This window comes from Terrapene carolina, unplaced genomic scaffold, assembly GCF_002925995.2.
Source record: "Terrapene carolina triunguis isolate 2854851 unplaced genomic scaffold, T_m_triunguis-2.0 Scaffold62, whole genome shotgun sequence".
Taxonomy (NCBI): Eukaryota; Metazoa; Chordata; order Testudines; family Emydidae; genus Terrapene; species Terrapene triunguis.
In genome coordinates, this window is record NW_020664413.1 from 6,623,155 (window position 1) to 6,646,481 (window position 23,327).

The window sequence follows — 23,327 nt, forward strand, 5'->3', positions numbered from 1 at the left end:
GGGCATAAGCTTTTGTGGGCTAGAACCCACTTCATCAGATATGGTTTTCAATACACACGTTCACGACGCATGACACCATCACCCCGCAAGCCAGAGATGACGCTGGATTTGGCAGAGCTGTGTTGCAGTCAACACATACATGAACTCCTATCCGCCTCCGATGGCACTGCTTGGGAGTCACCTACAATGGAATGGACATGAGCAAGCACTCGAAGAAAAGACAGCTACCTTTTTCATAACTGGTGTTCTTTGAAATGTGTTGATCATGTCCATTCCATGACCTGCTCTCCTTCCCCACTGTTGGCGTTTCCGGCAAGAAGGAACCTAGGGTGGGTGGCAGCCGGCAGCATCCCTTATACCGTGGCATATGCATGCCACTTCAGAGGACGCCAGAGCCAATCCCCTACGGATACCACTGAGGGGAAAACTTCCGGCACCGGTGCATGTGGCAAGCACAGATGCCTACAATGGAATAGAACTGAGCACTACATCTCAAAGAATATCGTAATGGGCCTGGTGAAAATTCTTAATTTAATATATTGTAGCAGTAGAATAACTGCATCTTTTGTGAAGTAATGCTGTAACTGTCAGCACTGTAAATGTCTATTGCTTGTCTAAATTGTAGCAAAGTTGCAGGTTTTAATGGGGAGACAGTTTCTTTTTCAGTGTAATCTCTTGCAAGTACAATTTTCAGTCAGTCTTATGGAGCACTTTCATATCTGTAAGTCTTCCTATAATATGAAGATTGTACTTGGGTTTCGAACACACCGAAGTGCATTATTTATACCTTCTTTGTAATTTTCAAAATCCATGGATTTTGTGAAAAGTCTCTCAGAGAAGTTGCATGGTTTTAATAAGCCTCATATATCTTCTACCTCCAATTATAAAAAAGACTGTATGTAATTATAGGTTGGGGAAAAAAGCCGTGCTTATGCTGGTAACTAACAGTGAATATTTTAATTGCTTACAACTGTCTTGAGAGTTTCTAATCTTTTATTTAATTAATCTTTAGAATGAAATTCTCCTGTAGGAATTTGCTGTTATGGAGTGCATACATATTGTCCAATGTTAATTTTAGCATTGCTGGCTCTTTTGTCCATCTTTTTTTCTGTCTCTCCCTCCTTCCACGCCCCCTGTGGTAGATAAGTTGCTAAAGTGGAGTCCTGTTCTGAGGATATGTCTACACAGCAAAGAAAAACCTATGATTGGCCTGTGGGCCTGTTTCATTGCTGTGTAGACTTCCTCTAATACCCCGTGAGGTGGGAGAGTTCCAGAGCTTGGGCTCCAGCCTGAGGTTGGAAGTCTACACAGCAATGAAACAGTCCTGCAGTTTGAGCCCCACAAGCCCAAGTCGGCTGGCAAGGGCCAGTCATGGGTTTTTCGTTGCTGTGTAGACATACCCAGAGGGTGTGGCCCTGCACTCCATATGCTTTATGTAAATATGCATATGAGTGTGAATATGATGTAACTGGAATATGCTTTATACAAAGGGTCTCTTGTAAGGTATCATAACAAAGGTTATAACCTACTGAATATATTCCTCCTATTTGTGTGCATGTATCATTTTTGTATCTGAAGCTAGAAATATGAAGTATAACTCTGAGGTCCTATTGTAATTATGCAAAGTGTGGGCCATTAATGGTGGTTTAGAATCTTGATGGCTTCCATTGACTAGGGCAGTTGGTTGTAAATGGTTTATTTACCTGCAAGTCTTCCTGTGTATGTGTGGGCCAACCCAGGAAGAATGGAGACTACGGGTCTTACACTGACATGTAACCATCTCACCTGATAATGAAATCCATCTTAAATCGGGTACTTTTCCATTTAGAAGGAGGGGTGGGGACCCAGAGAGACAAAAGATTCCTGCCTTGTGCCAAAGCTATAAACCTGGGGGAGCAGGACCAAGGGGCTGCCAGTCATGATAAAAACCCCTGCTTACCACCTGAGATGTCTGCTGGAACTAACAAGGACTGTGCCATGAAGCCTATCAAAGAAGGGCTTTGCTGATACACACTTCCAAAACCCACTCCCCCTCCTCACTTAAGGGCCCCTTGACATCTCACTCCCCGAAACCATCACCCTCCCTAATCTTGTATTGCCCCCTCATCACCTCCAGACTTCAAGAAACACAAGAGAAGTGTTAGACAAGCAAGACTTGAATAACTTAGTTTCTTTTAAGCAGTACAGCAAACTGGTTCCAGTTCCTCCTTGTTGCCCGGGCTAGGCTTGGAGAGGGTAAACACTTCCTCAGCCCCTCCCCCAGCCTTCCTGTGCTTTCTATCTATATCCCTGCAGTAATGACATTTAGCTCAGTGGTCTGATTTGTCTTGTGTATCCCAAGTTTCACCACACTTAAAAACTACTTTATAAAATTGGACATAAAAGTGTCACAGCACACTAATACTAAAAAATTGCTTACTTTCTCAATTTTTACTATATAATTATAAAATAAATCGATTGGAATATAAACTTACATTTCAGTGTGATACTTCAGCTTGTTTTTAATTTGTGAGCCTTGTCTGAAGCCTGAGCCCCAGGTATCGGGGTTGTAGCATGTAATTTAGCTTTGCAGGGCCCCCTGTGGCGTAGGAACCTTGGGCAGTTGCCCTGCTTGCCACCCCCTAATGCTGGCCCTGCACTTTATATCCTCCTAAACCCATGCTGTGACCCTCCTGGGAGCTGCAACCCCCAGGTTGAGTAACACTGATCTAGATGAGTTGAGTACCCCCTGGAACACCTCTTGGGTATACATATATCTGGTTGAGAACCACTGATGTAGCTAATACCTTTCCTCTCTACCTTAGTGTGGAACTTGTATCACAAAGCGTATCTCTCTAATCTTCATAATTTTCCCACTGTTCACCTCTGTCAAAATATCAAAAGGATCTTCTCAGCAAAGCCAAGAAGTAAATTTGGAGTTTCTAGGCAAACACTCATCCCCACCCAAAAAAAGGGGAAAAAAAAAAAGGGGGGGGGGGAGGAGGACTTCAGATACATGCACAAACTACTTGTTCTCCTTTTCTCATTTTTTTTATCCAAACTTCCCAGGTTAAAAAAAGAAAACCTGGGTTAAAATATAGTATGTGAAATTTCAAGATGAGGGTTGAAAATCAGGCTTATAGTGTTAAACTAGCTTATGGCATGGCTACTGCCACTCTATAGCCACACCTTCCTGTTCAAAGTGTATTTTATAAATGCAATTCCCAGAGGAATATTGCAGTAAATTTATACAATGGCTGAGCATAGGATACAGCGATACAGAAGATAAACGGAATGTTTGCCTATTCTGAAGATCCACAGTTTCCTTGCTCCCTTTTCTATTTATTTTGTTTATATTTCTGTAGTGCCCCAAATGTGCTAGGTGCTGTACAGACCATCAAAAGGCATGGTAGCTGCCCCAGAGAGTTTATAGTCTGCAGGGCTGAATATTTGCAGTTCCGATTGACTTCATTTGGAGTTACGAGGGCTCAGCATCTCTGAAAATCAAACACTAAAAGTCTTATCTGAAGCCTCTCTTCAGTTATCTGCATTTATTGGTACTCCTTTTCCCTCCTGATCTGGGCTTAGCTTTTTCGGGTTAGAGAGATCCTTGAGTGAAAGAGTAAGGTTCATACCATGAGGATCTTCCCATTCCTGTTTCCAGCTGTTTGATCCCAGAAAGGGTTACCCTGATAGGAGGACATGTGTGGTATCTCATATTCAAACATTCAAGATGACCCTAGTGAGTAAAGAGTTGGAAAATGAGTAATAAACAGTATTTCAATTTTTCCTTCATCAGGCATCTGCAGAAAAGGTGTTACCTGCGTATCTTCCTCTCACTAAGTTAACTGAAACAGCAGGAAAGGTGCTCCTGTTTAGCCTTGCTGTAAATGCCCATAAATTCTATAGACTGTGCACAGGCTTGCAGGAATTCTGAATTGCCATTCCTAAGGTGGACTCTGCAGTTTCCTGTAGGGATGTAAATATCTGTTTAAAAAAGTTAACCGGTTAAATGATTGAAATTACGTTGTTTAACCGGTTAACCATTAACCAAGGTAGGCCCGGCCTGGGGTCCCACCGGGCTGGCCTGGAGTCCTGCTGGGGCAGGGGTCTGGCTCGTCCCAGCTGGGGCATGGGGCCGCCGGGTTTAACGGTTAAGGTTGCTTAACTGGTGAGCCTAATGCTTACCGGTTAATCCCCTTTTACATCCCTAGTTTCCTCACATTCTTAAACAAGTGGGCCTCTTCTTAAATGCAGTCTCCTTCTGGGACCTTTTTGACAGAGTGGTCAAGGGATGTTGTCAGAAGACTTTTGATTTGGGAGGTGTAGAAACAGCCATGGCCATTTGTGTCCTATGTTTCCAAAACTGCTTTCTCACTGCCTCATATAAATTCACACTTGGACACAGGTTTTTGTTTAAGATCACTTACGGGAACATCATCAAGTGCCTTCTTCCTGTCAGTATTAGCTAAATAAATTAATCACATTAGTAGTAATTTTATTCAGATTAATCAGTGTTGTTTAAGAGAAATAGTTATTAGGTTATCAATGTAATATATGTTAAAAATTAGGGAGGAAAAATTAACAGTGTTTTTTATTAATAGTGTCTTATAAGGATAATACAGCACGAAAAGATGTTCACTGTTAAAGTTCTGGTTTGCAATGTATAGTAAAGCAATTTTATGTGAGATTTATTACATTGGTAGGTCATCTAAACCGTGGAATCCAGAGAGCATGTATTCCTGAAAAAGGAATAATGTTCCCCAGCTGGACTCCGGGAGCTCGAGGGCCGGATTAAAACAGCTGAAGGGCTGGACCTAAGAGTAAAACCACTACCGCACTGATCAAATGGCCAGGAAGAGTCAGACCTCAAAATGTACCAACACTAAAATTTGGCCCATGGAATATTGACTCAGTACACCGTTACCTTGATATAACGCGACCCGATATAACACAAATTCAGATATAACGCGGTAAAGTGGTGCTCCGGGCGGGCGGGGCTGCGCACTCCGGTGGTCAAAGCAAGTTCAATGTAACGCGGTTTCACCTATAACGCGGTAAGATTTTTTTGGCTCCTGAGGACAGCGTTATATCGAGGTAGAGGTGTATATTCTGACAAGTCTGCAGTAATTGGATGGAAGTTTAAACGTCTAATTAGTCAATATGCTATTTCAAAAAAGGCTGTAAATTAGATACATTTCTATTTTTGACAAATATTTGATTTGCTACTTCTGAGTTCCCTGAGCTTTAATTTGTGAGTGATTTTTTGCCTTTATTAAGAATTATTTATTTTTATTAATCCTTTTTGGATTGTCAGTATTGAGTTCTGTGGACAATAGCTTATTATGTGTGAAATTTGGAGCTAACTAGAACTTGTACATATTTCAAGAGTCAAGAGGACCACCAATGGTTTCAAAGGACACAGTCAACTTGAAATCAATTAGCTTAATAAAAATTAAATTTGAAGAACAATTTTGGGTACTACTCCTGCTCCTGAATTCCCCTTCCAATTGTTGAGTTTACACTGACTTTCCTGCTTTTAGAATGGTCTTTCTTTTTGAAGTTGCTATATACAATATACACAAAAATAGGGAAATGACTGACTTGTAGAGGGCAAATAGTTCAACTTCATATACACAAGCTGCTTTCAGATGTACTAAATAAACTTAAAGAACTTTTGTTTTGTTACAGCAGTCCTAAGTGTTACACAGTAGCAGTTGAGAGAGGTGAGTTTTTTTTTGTGTGTCTCTCAGCGCGGAACCCTTGGGTCCTTGATCAGACCCAGTTTTGAAGTTTGAATGATTAATTTCTCCCTGTCAATGAGGGGGAGCGAGGCAGCGATACATAGTATATAAGTCAGTTGCTAGGTGAGCAGGTGTGGCTAATGGGAGTTTTGGGGACTGTAATTGTGAATCCTGTGCTTGCAAGTAAATGGACTTGGTGAGTTGTGTGTTTGGTCGGTCTGTCTGGTTGTGTTACTTTGTGGCTGGGATTTTGGATCCCTAAACAGGCTGTGTAACAGGTCTGTTTTTTTAATGCCTCTGTGAGGAGCATCTGGCTTGAGCCCTTAGATCTTTGTTCACACCCAGTGTCTGAAGTCTGAGTGATTGATTCCTCCCTGTCAGCAATAGGGTAATGCTAAGAATCAAGGTTTATTTACTAATCAATTGTCAAAAAAGTGCATCTAACAGGGGAGTTTGGACAAGGGAGTGTGGTTCCTTTCATTTAGATATGGCTGTATGCCACATAGCAGGTATGGATGGTGAGAAAACAGCTGCTGCTACCTGTCTTGGATGTACTATGTTTTCCTTTCTGCCAAAGGACAGAAGACACTTCTGATGCATGGAACTGTATGCTGTTTGGAAGCACAAATTTCAACACTGTAACATCCAAGAAAATAAAGACTTCTTGGACAACCAGATTGTGAAATGATTGCCCCAGGTATCACAAAGGGAAGGATTGATGATGAATGAACTGGAGATAGTAGAAACCAAAAAAGCAAACTGGCGATTTGTGACCAAGAAGGGAGAAAGATCCAGGAGGCATTCAACCTGGCTAAAGGACTTGAATCATTATACAGCGCTCAACAAGTCAACTACAGAGGAATCTGTCTCTGGAGAAACAGAACAGAAAGCCGGAGGAGATGTGTCCAGTGGCCATCCTGCCTGTTATGAAACAAGCAGGTACTGAGAGAGAGGATGTTCAGCCATCCCAAAGAAGACAAATAGTTGTCACTGGTGACTCCATATTAAGGAAAGGAAACAGAATTTATAAAGGACACAAAGACAACAGGTTAGTGTGCTGCCTCCTGGAGCAAAAATACAAAGTTTGATAGCAAGATTGGATGAGATTATGAAATCATCTAGCAAATTTCCACTGGCAATGATACGCATTGGAACAAATGGTGTGACGTCACATGCAACTTCACAGACTATAGAAGATATTTAATGGATTTTGGAAGAGAACGGAGGAGGGAAGTCCTAGTCATATTCTCAGAGATCCTTCTGGCCCCATGAATGCCTGAAGTCAAAAGGAAGAAAATACTGGAGGCAAACAGTTGGTTGTGTAACTGGTGTGAAGCTGCAGGTTTTGTTATTGTGGAACATTGAGCCACATTCCAGTGGGAGAGGTTGGCTGTATGAAGGGTATGGCTTGCATCTCACAGGTATGTGGCTAATCTTCGTATCCGAAGCCTAGCTGGAGTGGACAGCTAGCAACTCAGAGGAAGAGTTCTAAGAATGCAAAAGTAGTTCAAACTCAGCATGAACAAATAGAACCAGTGTGTCAAAGAATATGAAGAGAAAACATTTTTCAATAACTTATATACTGATGCTAAGAATAAGAAGCAAGTGAAGTTGGAAACTCTCATTCATAAGAAATTTGATATCATTGGCATTACTGAAAACTGGTGGGATGTATCGCATGATAGGAGTGTTAAAATCTCTGTTTATAACTTGCTTAGGAAAGATGAAATGGGTAAAGAGGTTTAGGGAGTGACACTCTAAATTAAAAATATGATTACCTGTTTTAGAATTGCTGATAACTCAGACCCACAGGATCCTGCATATGTATAGATCAATGTGCTAACTAACATAACTAGAAGAAGCGGGTGTCTGTGGGTTCTGTTAGAGACTATCAAAATGAAACTGGAGAACAGGATGAGTTAATCCTTATGTACATGTCTGTAATGTGTGGAAAGAAAAATTGTTTTGTATTGGGCACGTCCATATCAGAAGCTTATGCTAGAACTCCCAGCCAGCCAGATAGTAAAACATTATTAGAGTTTCTAAAAATTATATATTAATATTTTCTGACACACATGGTATTGCACCCAACACGAGAGAACTCCATTTTGGACCTAATGATGACTGATAACTATGAATTTAATCACTGGAAGTTTGTGGTTGCTTAGGGACCAGTGATCATGACCTGGTTACATTTAATAGGGGCAGAGAACAGACCCAACCTGCAATAACACACACACACACACACACACTGCTTCAAAAAGGCTAATTTCCTAAAGTTGAGGAAAATTGTGAGCTAAATTGATTGTGAGGAAAAAACTTAATGAAAAATGTGAATGAAAATTGGTAATTCAAGAATAGTTCGTTAGATGGCCAAAAAGCAATTCAATTCAAGGCAGAGGACAGCTTTGGCTAAAAGCCCTTTCTTGTTCAGTGGCAAAGTGAAGGCAGCAATTAGAAATAAAAAAGCAATATACACCGGACCCCGCCTAGAACGCGGGGTTTTGGATCCATGCGCGGTCCCGCGTTAACGTGGGGACCATGTTACCATGGATTCCAATTAAGGTAATTAAATTTGGGATCCATGTGCGGTCCCGCTCTATAATCGAATTTGCGCTATAAAGATGCATGTTCTAGCGAGGGTCTGCTGTATAACAAATAAGAAAGGGGGAAATAAATCATTCCTAATTTATATTGATTGCTATGACCTATAGAAAATTGATAAGAAAAGCTAAAGGCATCAGGGAAAAATCCATGGCTGGCAGGGTTAAGGATGATGAGTTTAAGAGTATTAGGAACAGAAGAAGTTTTAACAATGGTATAGTCCCATTACTAAATAGAGCTGATAAAATTGTTAATGGGCATGAAGAAAAAGTAGAAGTATTCAATAAATATTTGTGTTCTGTACTTGGAAAGAAGAAGCAGGATGATTAAATATTTTCCAGTCCATTAGGAGGATGTTAAACAACATATACTAAGGACGTTTTTAAATCGGTTGATCCCTGATAACTTGCACCCAGAAGAACGACAAAAATTATTCAAAGGCTGGAGAAAATGCCTTAAAGAATTCAATCTCTTTATCAAAAAGAAGATTGAGAGGTGACTTGATTACTGTATACTTACCTTCACAGGGAGAAAATATTAGATACGAAAAGGCTCTTTAATTTACCTGAGAAAGACCTAACAAGAAGCGTTGGCTGGCAGCTGAAACAAGACAAATTCAAATGGGAAATAAAGCATGGATTTTTAACAGAGGGGGTGATTAACCGTTGGAACAACCTACCCTGGGAAGAGGTGGGTTCCCCATCTCTTGATGTCTTCAAATCAAGACTTGGATGCTTTCCTGGAAGATGTGTGTTAGCCATACACAGTTATGGGACTCAGTACAGGGGTAACTAGGTGAAATATAAGAGCCCATGTTACACAGGAGGTCAGACTAGATGATCTAATGGTCTCTTCTAGCCTTAGACTCTATGAATCTATGAAGAAATTTATGGGTATGATAGTACAATAGTCTGTAGCTTGTTAGTTTCCGAGCACTTATTAACCTTGCATATGGTGTTTGATCTTTCTTTACAATACCTTTTGTTTTAGTTGGTTTCACTTCTAACCCTCATTTTTATTTTTAATTATAGAATTTAACAACACTGTCATGTTTCTTTCATTCTTCAATGAACACTGAACTTGCTACTGAATGTAACTGAGTCCAGGTGATTAAGGGACACATCCATTTGTGTCTTTCTCTTGCTGAACATCAACACCTGAGGCATTTGCAGAGAGTGTTCTTTCACACTAAAATAAAACTATTAAACAAAAGTAAGTTTAAGAAAAAAACAGAATAAGTATGCAAGTTGAATTTTTGCATGATGCGTCATTTGTGTTCAGCTCTGGATTATTCTTGGTTATCCACGTCTGCTAATGAAAATTCAGAAACTTTTAATTTCAAAACCGAAAAATGTGACTCAGATGGTTCCACTCAATATGACAGTTTTAGTAAAGGGGATAATAATTCATATTTTGACAGTTAAAAGAATTGAAAATCTACCTGATCTTCTTTAAATCCAGTTTACTGTTTGTATTAGGGCAAGAAAACCTGATCACCGACTACATATTTGGCGATAAGTAGCAGAACAGTCTGAAATGAAGAGCTATGCATAGTATACGAAATGTAGTTTTCTGCATGTTTTGAATTTAGTTCACTTTAGTATGGCATACTATTTTTTTTTATTTTGATGATAATATGTGTTTTCCCATTCTTCCAATTTAAGTCACAGATTTTAGTTTTTTCCCCCACGTTTGTATATTAGTGCTCATTACCATTGTGGCCAAGAGACTTTTCTTGATATCTTACATTTTATTTTTAAAGAGAATTTTTCAAACCATTGCCACATCTTCATTTGTGTATTTAGTTGTTTCGGTTGGAGGGTCTATGTTGGCATGTTAAAAAACATTGTGGCTTTTCTCACTATATTAATCATTGCTCATTGTTTCTGCTAATTTAATGTTGCTGAGACTTTTAAAATATTATGAGTGTATTTCAATCTATAAGAGGAAAGCATTTACATTCAGTATTACAGAATAACTCCTGTAGGTTTTAAAAATTAATTCTCTGTGTAAAACCCTGGTAATCAATGTAAGAAAAAAGTTTTTTCTCTCAGTACTTGTTCACAAAATGAATGTTTTTGGAAATGTCAGTTCAATGTACAAGAGAACAAATAGATATAAAAAGGAAAGAAGTTTAAAATCTTGGTATGTGTGAAATATGTGTACAGTTAATTATTTTTATTCAGTTCAAATAGAAATGTTTGCAGTTTAGCAATTCATAAAATTAGCATACTTCTAAATTAGATGTGTACAAAGCCAGCAATATAAATAGATCTAGTGTAATTTAATAATAAAGAGAATAACCAATGACAGCATGTGTAGCTGTTGAGATCAGCACCCCATAGCTATTGGAAACACTCTCCCTTTGGCCTCTTATATTGCTACCAAAGAACCACACCCTGAGTAATAGTGGTATCTTTCACTGGTTGTGTACCCTATCACCTGATAGCTCTCCTGGTGGAGATGTCTGGTTTTATTTTTAAAAAGTGGTTATTTTATTTTTTTTTAAATTGGAGTTAAAAAAAAAAGTTGTTGGGGAAGGGAGCGGGGAGATAATTTGTGTTCATTTTAATTTGCTTAAAATGACTTTACCAGCATTGGAGGCCTTTATTTCCTAAGGGCTGACCTTTGAGGAATTACTTTAAATTTTCAGTCGTGCACGAGGATTTAGCCACTTAACTTGCTTGAATGACAGTGAAATTTTCATGGGTAAATCCTTGTGTGTATCACTTTGAGAATCTACCCCTTAGTGTCTTTACTGAAACCTTCAACTTCAGCCCTAGAAATGGCATCTGCTCTGTGTAAATCCTTTGAAGTTAATGTGGCTTGGGCTTTAGCTACTCTGAACAGAACATAAACAACCATCCTTCTCTCCCTCCTCCTAATACTTCCATTCTACTACCAGCCAAATTTAAACTTGAACTTGGCTACGAGTATAATAAAAGCTTTTTCTTAATTTTGCCAGTTTCTCTTTCCAATTCAGGCTGCTTTCAGTTAGTTGTATTAGCTTCAAAGGCTTCATACCACAGATGCCATGGCTAGGGCTAAAGCTGCCAATTTTGGCAAATACTCCTGGGCTTTAGGATCCTATGGCTTCTAACAGTGTTGATCTGAAGATGCTGATAGTGTTAATATCCAACCCAGGTTAGTTTTCCCCTAGCAACATAGTTTCTAAAATGTTTCCTTTTTTAAATTAATCAGAAATGAAGCTTGCATTGCTATGTGTGGCATAGTATGTTAGATGTGACTCCTTTAAATTCCCCTCCAAACATAACAAATTATAGGTTTTTCTCGTGTAGTAATAAACTAGCTATTTTTTGTCTTGGTCATATATATATTTATTTAAATATCTTAAATAGATTTGGAACAAACTGTTCTTTATACCTCCCCCCCCCCCCCCCCCCGGCCAGTATCGCACTTTACAACCTCTTCTAGTCAGAAATGGAGAATAAGAGGTCAAATACATATGCTAGCCAGTTTCCTATGCTTTATTAACTTGTTCCTCTGTTCCAGCAGGTGCAGCTTGCCTGCTTCTACTCTTGAGTGTAACATTCTTATCATTAGACTTTTGGAAAAATTGTGAGTGAGTGTTACTGTAACCAGTTTCTCATTGTCCTTGAAAGACTATAGTTGTTACCTTGCTTTGTTTTGGGTACTAAACAGTTTCCTGTTTTACCCTAACTAGTTGAAGAACATAGTCGTTTTCCCTTTGCCTATTGGGGTCTGAGCTCTTGTGACCATGAGGAGGGTTTGTTTGTTTGTTTGTTTGTTTTGTACTGCAATGCATAAAGAAACCTGTTTTTAGGGATAGGATGGATGAAGGAAGGTTGATGTAGTTATTCCTTGACACAGTGCAAAGGGAGGGCATGGGAAGGAAGTGGTGGTTTTAGTTTTTCCTTTGATAAGCAGGATAACTAAAGGATTTCACTTTGGTTTTATTACCTGATACTCTGACTCATAGACTCCCAAGGCTAGAAGGGACCACCATGGTCATCTAGTCTGCACACTGCAAGCCACAGAACCTTGCCCACCCTCTCTTGTAATAGACGCATAACCTCTGGCTGGGTTACTAAAGTCCTCCAATCATGATTTAAAGACTTCAAGTTACAGAGAATCCACCATTTACTCTAGTTTAAACCGGCAAGGGACCTATGCCCCATGCTGCAGAGGAAGCCTCCCCCCCATCTCTGCCAATCTGGTTCCTTCCCAACCCCAAATATCGTGGTCAGTTGGACCCTGAGCATTTCGCCAAGACCCCAGCATCGAGATGCCTGGCAAAGAATTGTCTGTAGTAACTCAGAGTCCTCCCCATCTTGTGTCCCATCACTGGCCATTGGGCGTATTTGCTACTACCAATGGCAGATTGGCTACATGCCATTGTAGGCAGTCTCATCATACCATTCCCTCCATTAATTTATCAAGCTCAGTCTTGAAACCAATTAGTTCTCTCTCCCCACTCCTCTCTTTGCCCCTTTGGAAGCCTGTTTCAGAACTTCATTCCTCTGATGGTTAGAAACCTTTATCTAATTTCAAGCCTAAACTTGGTGAGGGCCAGTTTATATCCATTTATTCTTGTGTCAACATTGGCATTTAACTCAAATAACTCCTGGCCCTTCGTGGTGTTAATCCCTGATGTGTTTATAGAGAGCAATCATATATCCCCTTAGCCTTCATTTGGTTAGTTAGGCTAAACAAGTTAAGCTCGAGCCTCCTCTCATAAGGTAGGTTTTCCATTCCTCTGATCATCCTAGTATTCCTCCTCTGCACCTGTTCCAGTTTGACTTCATCTTTCTTAACCGTGGGAGACCAGAATTACATACAGTATTCCAGATGAGGTCTCATCAGTGCCTTGTATAATGGTTATTTCTGAGGGAATTCTGAACCAAAAAAATAAAAATTCTGTGTACAATTTTTTAAAATTCTGCATATCAAGTCATTTTCAATTATTTTGGTAATTTATTTCAAAGTACCTGTCTGCAAGTATGTCTGTAACAATACAGACGATAAGATTCAGGAAATGTTTTTTGACAAATAGATTCCTTACTAGGCCAATTAGCATATCTCTATGGCTCCACAGAGCAGGTGGCAATACTAATATTTCCATGTATGTCAAGCACAGAAGACTTTAAGGCAGTGGTGGGCAACCTGCGGCCTGCGGGCCGCACGTGGTCCGTCAGGGTAATCCTCTGGCAGGCCGCGAGACAGTTTGTTTACATTGACTGTCCGCAGACACGGCCACCCGCAGCTCCCAGTGGCCGCAGTTCACCGTTCCCGGCCAATGGGAGCTGCAGGGATGTGCTAGTCACCGCTTCCCGCAGCTCCCATTGGCTGGGAACAGTGAACCGTGGCCACTGGGAGCTGCGGGTGGCCGTGCCTGCAGACGGGCAATGTAAACAAATTGTCTCGCGGCCCACAGGTTGCCCACCCCTGCTTTAAGGGTATGTCTGCATGGTAAAGAAAAACCTGTGGGTGGCCCATGCCAGCTGATTCGGGCTCGTTGGGCTCAGGCTGTGGGGCTGTTTTGTTGTGCAGACTTCTGGGCTCAGACTAGAGCTGGAGCCCTGGGACCCTTCCACCCAGCAGGGTCCCAGAGCCTGGGTTGCAGTCCCAGTCCAGAAGTCTGCACAGCAATGAAACAGCCCCACAGTCCAAGCCCTGCGAGCTGGAATTGGCTGTCATAGCCAGCCATAAGATTTTCTTTGCTGTGTAGACCTACCCTAAAGGGCAGCACATCTTTTGGTGTGAAGTTAGGCTATTATCTGGCATAGCACTTAAATATGTGCCTAAAGTTTAGCACCTGAGTATCCCCATTGAAACTATTGCTTTGACAGTTTTGGGCCTTAGTGAGTGCCATGGCTAAGTAGTACTCAGCACGTGACTGTACAGTAGTTAGACTAGAGTTGAAATTGTTATAGACAATAGCTTAGAAGGGGAATTGTGGTGGAGGCTCCAGCATGGCAGTGGGGAGCGCAGGCCCCTAGCTGCACAGAGGTGGGGGATCACCCTGCAGTCTGCCCCTCTCCGCTGGAACATAGTCTTGGGGGTGAGGCTGCACCCGACCCTGACACAGCGCAAAACAAAATGTTTACATGCATCACCCATTGATACATATGGGAGTATCTAAAGAGAGAATTTGGTCCTAGTAATTTACTGAATTTGTAACTGTCTGTCAGCTCGTTTGGATAAAGAGTATCTCTTGCTGTGTTTGTATAGGGCCTATAACAATGTAACCCCAGTCTTAGTTGGCTTTCTAGGCATTACTAGAATACCCACAGTACTGCAGTATTTGGCGAAATAGTAGTGAATGATATTCAGCTGAAGCCAAATAGAGGATAGAGCAATAAAGGATAACCATTATAGGCAGTGCTGGCAGCAGTGTCTGTAGTTAAGGTTGACATACTTTTCATTGTAAGGTTTTTTTTCTGTTGCTTATAACTTTGCCAAATGTAACTGTTAATGCTAAACTTTCCATGTTGGAAGTCTGCCTCATGTTGAATTTTTATGGGAAATTTCAGCAAAAATGCCCAGCCATTTCCAAGAACGAGGTTAGAAAAAAAGTTGCTTTGCTGATGTTAAGTTCTTACATCTGTTTCATTGAGAAGTTCTAGCATCTCTGTACTTTGACTTGAATTTTGACAGGAGGGGTCACATTTGAGTCAGAGAGATGCCTCATTCTTTCACTGTGAAAAATCTATCCAAATTTGTCAGCATTCAGTTAGCTAAATTTTCCTAAAATTCAGAGTACGTTGAGTGTGCTCCAGCCCAGGACTGCCGGTACTGAGCAGGACTCTTCCTGCAATTGCTTCTACTGGATGCTAGGGGAGGCTATACAATAGGGCACCAGAACTGAGAGCAGGACACTCTCACTGCTCCCCCAGTTGGTGCCCAGGCTGTGTTTAGGGAAAAAAAAGGAAGATACAGGTCTGTCTCATCTTACGCTGGGGTTACGTTCCGCGGTCAGCGCGTAAAGCGAAAACCGCGTATAGTCAAAATTACATTGAGTGTAATGGCGGGCGGAATTGCCCGCTCTACAGGAACAGTATTTAAATTGTTATTTTTCTCTCTCTTTTTTTTGCCGACCGCATAAAGCTGAATTCGCGCATGTTAAATGCGCGTAAGATGCGACAGACCTGTATGGAAAGAGGGCCAGGTGGGGTGGAACAGGAGCTGACTGTGTGATAAGAATAAAGGGAGACGGGCGTGAATGAGTCACAGAAGAGGGAAATGCGTGCAGGTTACTCCAGAGGAGTTACACTTTGCAGGTATGCCTCCTGACACCATGTGGGGAAGCCATCTTCAATGGGGTCAGCCTGCCTGTGGTCCCATTGGTAAGAATGGGAGGCAGCAATCAATTCTGCTAAGGTCAACGTTACAGCTGTCAGTAATGCTGCCATTTCTCTGGAACTACCATCCTGTGGCTTTAGTCCAATTGAAAGTAATTGGAGATGTCAGCTATGTTGAAAAAGGGCAAAATTTGGAGTTTGCGTCTAATAATCTCTAGATGATGAGAAATTTTAAAAAATCTCCAAATATCATGAGTTGGCAACTCTGTCTAGTGAACAACATGGCTTTCGCTCTATATCTCAAGTTTACAAGATAATATTCAGATTTGCTTCATTTAAGAAAAGATCTTCTGTAGTGATAAAATGATACTTTAAAAATAGTAACGAATGTAATAAGGCCTCCCTTCCTTTCCCTCACATATCCCTTTTTTGACATTTTGATAGTACTGCTGTATTTGGTCATCTAGACCTGAAACTTGGGGTGTTATCTTTGACTTCTTTCTTGCACCATGTTTACATTTATTTCAATATAGAAAGTGCTATAGAAGCGCAAGGTATTTATAAGGTTTCCAGTGACATGCACAGTCGTTCACTAAGAACTAGATTGAAACAATGTGTTTAAAATGAATCTGATCCAAATATTTGGAGTCCTTTCAGATAGCTGGATACATTTATTTTTGTGAGAGGTGAAACTTTTTCACAGTGTACTAAGGATGTTCACTTTAGTGTCCTGGATGTGGGAGGGTTGAACAGATACATCCTGTAAGTGAATAATTATAAAACACAGAATGAGAAATACGTTTAAAATTGATGGCAAAGAGGTGATGTTAATGAAGTGACTCCTCAGCTACTTTTTGTATTACCTCTAAACTGCACCAGCAAGGAAAAATTACCACATTGCTCAGATGTTGTGATCTGGGTTGCGGGGCGGAATCAGCTTCTGGCATTTTAAAACTGCTATGTTGCAGAGCTGTGGAGGGAAAATATTACTCTTGAATTTCTATCAGGCTTTTTTCTGAGTTTGTGTTTTCCTGTCATCATGCATCAGTTCAAGTTGCTGAGTATTGACATGTAATTAGAAAGAAATGTTCCTGATGCAGCTAGGGTTTCCTCTCAGTACTGCATGCTAATTCTGCATGTGGAAAAAAGACAGCGATGAAGTAGCTTTAGAACTGCTTAGCCAAAAATTGAAGATAGAGATGGGTTAAGTTGGAACTATAAAGTAAATATTACAGTAGTACTGTATATGTTCTGATATACACTCTCTAGCTTTCTCTTCTGGGATTCTGTTTTGTACTACAGAGTTTGAGAACTAACACCCATTACTAAATTTTTAAACAATAAATATTAACACCTCACAAGTAATCACGTTTTTGAAAAATGTAGATGTTTTTAGAAATAAAATCAGTCCAGTGGCTTTTGTTGGCTTTTTTTTCTTCATTTTTTTGAATGGTTGGTGTTCTGGAGCATTTATATGAATATAGCATATTTGAAAGTTCCAACATGGTGCTATTGATTCTATATATGAAAATAAAATTGCACAATATTGTGTTTAAGTTCCTGAAAATGCCATCCAAGAAAACAGAAAAAAGCATGACCAGGGACGTTTTTATCATTTTTTTCAGATAATGAAAGTAAAATGGAAAAATGAAAACTTATCTAGGAACTGAGACAGAGTGGGGATATGTCTGTGTCAAATTGTGAATTCCCATTTTGTTTATTGTAACATCTTTTTTGTTTTTGTTTTATTGTTTTTGGAGGGACTCCGCTTCATTGTGGATTAGTCATTTTCTAGTACGGGTTTGACACCTATCTGAATGACTGTCTGAGAAGCTGGCACAGAACAATCTAGAGTTTGCAACTCTGATTGTGTCTGTACTACAGGTCCATCCATCAGAACAATGAACTCAACTCAGAAGTGCAGATGGTATGGCGGGTAGGGGGGAGAGTTGGAGTGTAGAATTTCCCCAGCTCAGCACAGAACCCAAAGAGGTCAGAGACTATGTTTAAGGGGGAATGCTCTCTGCAAAGCAGGGGGCTGACCACTGCCACATGTCAGAAGACTGAGACTGGAGAGGAAGAGAAGGGAGGAAAGGGTCTGCTGTGCTTGAATGCAAACCTGACCTCAGATTCACAAGAGGGGTGAGATCACATTGTGACATTCTCCAGGGTACAACCTGGACTGTTGAACTGCGGTGTCCCCTAACTCTCTAGCATGGGAAGCCTTTTACACTGCTTTACTGTCAGAACAGCCACTCCTGGCCTGCTCATGCGCAGCAACTAGCATATAAAATCACTCCCAGATCTTTACATGAATGCTTTCCCAGCCATTCATGAATAGATACAGGGCGACACTCGCATATCCCCAATCTGAACCCCAGAAATGTGTATCTTGCATGTCCAGGGCTCTTCTAAAAGGTGAAAGCTCGCAAATAGGTCTGTCATTCTAACAATCAGTAATGAATATGCACCAGCCCTGTTGACTTGAGTAGAGATGTCCCAAACACTTCAATCAAATACACTGGTTTAGAGAAAACAACAAAACAAGTTTATTAACTAGAGAAAGATAGATTTTAAGTGATTTACAAATGTTAAGGCATAAAAGTCAGACTTGATTTCAAAAGAAATTAAAAGAAAAACGTGCAAGCGAATTCCTGAACTTTACTAAGGCTAATAAACTTAAAAGCAAAAAGGTTTCTCTCTCCCAAAAGCTTCAGCAGACTGTACTGGCTGGAAAAACCTCCAGACTAGGACCACTCCCCCCCCGTTCAATGATGCTTCCTTTTGTCTTTCAAGCGTTCTTGCTACCATAAGTAAAGATGGGAGGAGAGGGGTCTAGAGGCATTTTTTCCTTCTCCTTATACTCTGACCCTTTGTACTGGAAAAGTCTTTGTTGGGTCATCGGTTCAGCAGTTCCATAGCATAGGTGAGCTGCCAACTGTCCTTCAGGTGAATTGTAAATTTCTGGTTTACAACTCCTCTGCTGGTGAATCTTCAGTGCCAGGTAATGGCCTTTTAGCACCTAGCTGGCGTGACAGTGTGTCTTTGTCTTTGAGAAAATGGTCTGAGGGCATTACCTAGAACTACAGCATATTTCAGTAACAAGCATATAGTAAAATGTCATAGCTCCATATGCAATGTTGATATGCACATTTTAACAGAACAGTGATGTTGAGTAGATTGAGTTTTCAAATGATACCTCACAAGGCATACTTTTGTACAAAATATACATAACAATATAAAAGTGGTGAACATGGGGTACAGGGTGTCACACACACCCACGAGGTTGTTTAGGTAGTCGTCCAAAGATCTGTAACTTTCTAGGGCTGTTTAGTAAAGTTCTCATGGCTAAGAAATTCCTTGTATTCTTTGTTTGCCTGTCACATTGTTCCTGACTTGGTTAATTAAGAAGCTCAGAGCACCCAGTGGGAAACTGAGGGATTGTTTATAAACAACTGGGGAATCAGGAAGGCTCAGTTGCTGGTTCCAGGGTATAAGAGGTCTGGAATGAAGAGCCCCATGTTCCAAGGAAGGGTTGTAGGAATGACATCTGCATCCAGGAGTGTGCCTCAAAGACCCTGAGCTAGCAACAGTGATCTAGCTCTGCCCAGTCCCAGTTGGTTCAGGAGCACATAGGATCCAGCAGTTGGGTCCATTCACAGCAGACTGCTGTCCATCCTGAGGTGGGGAATGGCCCAAGTTGTGCCAATATTATCCTAAATTTCTGACATGTTGGTGTTCAGCAAATGATTTAAACCTCCTTGAGAAATTAATAACCCCTAACATAGTCCTAAAGCATATTGTGATAACCTCACAGTTGGTTATCTGAAAGATTTGGTATTGCAATGACACTTGTAACTCTTAAAAAGTCTGACTTCAGTGGGGCTTTGGATCTGGCCCTATATTTATTTCATCTAACCTTTTGGTAAGCATATTATTTGCATTAAATATAAGGAGAACTTTGATCAAAATATATGTGCATGTTAAATAAAGGAGAGATTACAGAGCGAGTTTTGAATTACAGTTTTGAATACAGATCCTACATTTCTTCAAGTGCTTAACCATATATTCATTCCACTATACGTGTGCACGTGCTAGAGATTGCAGATATTTTGCTAGCAGTGTCCATTTGGGCCATGCATGCACACTGACTACTTACGGCGTAGACGGTGGTGCTGGACTAAATGCCACTCCAGTTTCTTGGCCTGAGATGGAGCACTTCCGAGCCTCACTTGTTTAGCTTACCTTATAGCATTTTGTGGAACATTCTGTAGATACTTTTTTTAGTCAATTGTTCTTATGTAGTATAGGGTAGTGTAAAATTGCCTTTTGGCATTTAAATTATAGTTTGAGGGAGTTATAACTCTCTTCTCCCCTTAGTTTTCTAGTAAAGGAGGTTTTTTGTAATGCCCCAAATCCCCTGGATTTATATTTTGAGAGTCTTTGTGAAGGAGCCTTTCCCTTCAAAAGTGATCACAACTCACAGCCTTTTTTGTTTAGGGGGAGTCATATGTCCCTGCTAAATGCAGTGTGTGCAAGTTGTTCTGCGGAAGAACAAAAAGAATCCAGGGAAGCAAGGCTACAGGTGTATTTGTTAGTCTGCTCCATATGGGCACCCTTAGACCCAAGCCCATCTGGACACCCCTCACCCCCCTGTACAACAGACTGCAGGGTTGAAGAGTGCTGTGTCCATTAGTTCCAGGGACTGTTCCTCGAAGGAGACCTGTAGGAGTCTCAGTGGGAGTTACAAGAAGGTAGTGAAAAACACTTCTCCAAAGAGATGAGCACACATCCCCATGAAATCTTTGGGGAAGATGGGAGGGGGAAGAGGTCAAAATCTCCTCTTTGCTTCTAGAGAGACCCTGTGGCCCAGTATGGATACTACTGTGGCTTTGAAGGATCATGGTACCAAATTTTCAGTACGGCGACAGAAGGGCTTTATGCCTGCTCCAAATGCTGAGTCCCTTGGTATGCAGGCCTCTTCAGTACCAGTGAAGTCGGCCCCAGCTGCTTCTACTTCATTGGCACCAAGTAAACATTTGGCACCTGCTAAACCATTGGTTCTGGGGAAGCATTTGGAACTGAGCAAACTTCATTAGCACTGGTACTGAAGGACCTGCAGGTCTCTAATAAACCTGAGTCCCCTTTATTGTCAGGAAGTATACATTTATGTATGGAGGTACTGTGCCCAATAAGCATACTTGGGCACACTACTTTCATACACCGTCACACTGAGAGACTGACTCAGACAACAGTTCACCCAGCCTCAGGATCCTCCAGTGCAAACTCATCAAATTTCTCTCAGAGGAGGAAGAACATCTCACAGAGGAGGACATGCAGGCACCATTAGTCATCTCCTTTTCTCTGGATGAGACAGTAATCCCTTCAGCAGCATCATGCCCCACTGACTATAGGAGCTTTCAGGACCTCATGAAAAGGGTAGCTGATGCACTCTAAATTCCTCTGGAGGAAATTCAGACGGCTCCTCACAAACTTTTAGTCATTTGACACGAGACTCTGTCAGGGTGAGTTGTTCTACCCATTAACGAGGTCCTTTCGAGCCTGTGAAAACAGTCTGGCAGACTCCAGCTTCCATTGACCCAAATTCTAAGACAAAAGACAGGGAATATTATGTGCCATCCAAATGGATGTAATAGCTATACTCCTAGCTGGGGCTTGGCTCTGTTGTGGAGGTGGCTGCAAATGAATGGACTAAGCATTCCAGCGTGGTCCCATGAGAAAGGGAAGTGAAACATTTAGACTTTCTGTCTGAAAAAATTATTCTTTTTCAAACTAGCAGTTTAAAATAACCAGTGTGCTTAATGCCGGCATCTGTAGTGATGCATCATTGTGGCTTCAATTGCTTGGAATCCCAAGAGAGGTCCAAGCCACAGTGGAGGTTCTTCCATTTGAAGGACCAAATCGTTTCAGTTGGAAGACTAATCGCAAGGATTCAGTGCAGCTCTTTTGTCCCTCGGCACATATGGTCCTGCAACAAAGAGGAAATAGTATAAACCTCAGCCTTTCCCTAGACAAAAGATTGTGCCACCTGGTTTCTACTGCTAGAGGCCTAGTGAACCCCCCAGGAAGCAGCCAAGGTTTCAGAAGAGGTGGTCTACAGCTCCTGCTTTTTCTTCACAGCCAGCCACAACTAGTAAACATTCCTTTTGAGATGCTGGTCGAGAGCTGCAAACCAATCTTTCTTCTGGATCTGCCGCCGCCTTCTTCCCTGCCATTTGGAAACCACCTTGTCCTATTTCAGGGGTCATGGAACAACATAATGGACAAATGGGTCTTAGAGTTCATAACATCTGATTATGCAGTTCAGTTCCATACTACACTTGTTTCCTCCTCCCCACACAAACACCTTCTCTGTCCCTTTTCAGGGACCCCTCTTATGAGAGGCTTCTCATCTCTTAAGTAATAAAGAGGTGCTTCCACCTTAAAGAGGGAAAGGTTTCTATTCCAGGTATTTCCTTTCACACAGGAGGAAGAAGGAGCTGGGTTTTGACAGCTCTTACAGAGGCCCAATTTGAACCCTGGGCTTCATGTTCTTTCTTTCACTTGTCTATCAAGACCGCCCTTCTTCATTGTGATACCATCGACAAGGTATCCCTCAGACCTCACCCAAAGTTTATACGTAAGGTTGGTCTGAGTTTCATTTGCATTGGTATTCATTTACCAATATTTTTTCCTAAACCATATTCTAATCATGATGAAGCTAGATTACATACCCTGGATATTCAAAGGGTCCTTGCCTTTTATCTTCAGAGACTGAAGCTCTTTTGGTCTTCTCCGAGACACTTCATTTCCTTCCTCATTTTGAAGATGAGGAGTACTCCTGTTTCCACCCAAAGGTTATCAAAGTGGGTGTTGGGATACATTAAGCTATGTTATGATTGACAATGGTAGTTTCGCCAGCTAATATTAGGGTTAATTCAACCAGGACCTGGGTGATCTTGGTAGTTTCCCTCAGGAATGTCTGCATTAGTGATATCTGTAAAGCTGCCACATGGGGTTCCTTAATACCTTCTCCAGACATTGAGTTGGTAGCACCTTCTGCAGCCGATGCCTCTTTTGGTAGGGCAGTCTTTCAGTCTGTGGTAGATATTTAGATCACTGCTTGGAAGTCACCTAGAGTGGAATACACTTATGGACAAATACTTGAAGAAGAAAGAAGGGAAGGTTACTTAGCTGTAGAGTAGAGGTCCCCAAACTGTGGGGTGCGCCCCCCTAGGGGGTCACAGAGGAAAGGGAGCACCACCCAGCCCTGCCCCAGCCGTGGTCCTGGTGCATGGCCCCGGCTCCCAGCCCCGTGCCTGACCCCGTCCCCAGCCTCGGTGCAGCTCCGCACTTGGCCGTGGGCCCAGCTGTGGCTCCGCTGTCAGCCCTTGGCCGTGGCTCTGATCCTAGCCCGAGGACGAGGCTGGGGACTGGAGTGGACCTGCATCTGGCCACGGGCCCCCAGCCTCAGCCCCTCGCTGCGGCTCCGGCCCCAGACCCATGCTCAGGTGAGGCCCCTGCCTTGCCCCCCTTATGTCTGCCCGCATCTCCTCCTTCCCCCTCCCGGAGTCGCGGCCCCACTCCTGGTCCTGGCTCTGGTGGGGGAAGCAGGGGGGCGCAACCCTCAAAAGTTTGGGGACCACTGCTGTAAAGTAACTGGAGTTCTTTGAGATGTCATTCAAATGTGTATTCCATGACTTGCCCCCTTTCCCCT

General features: G+C 41.6%; 1 protein-coding gene across 1 annotated transcript in view; it reads left to right on the forward strand.

The window, feature by feature from the left end:
- PTPN4 (protein tyrosine phosphatase non-receptor type 4) overlaps nucleotides 1-23,327 on the forward strand; it is a 214,180-nt gene that overhangs the window by 23,731 nt on the left and 167,122 nt on the right. The window lies entirely within an intron of this gene.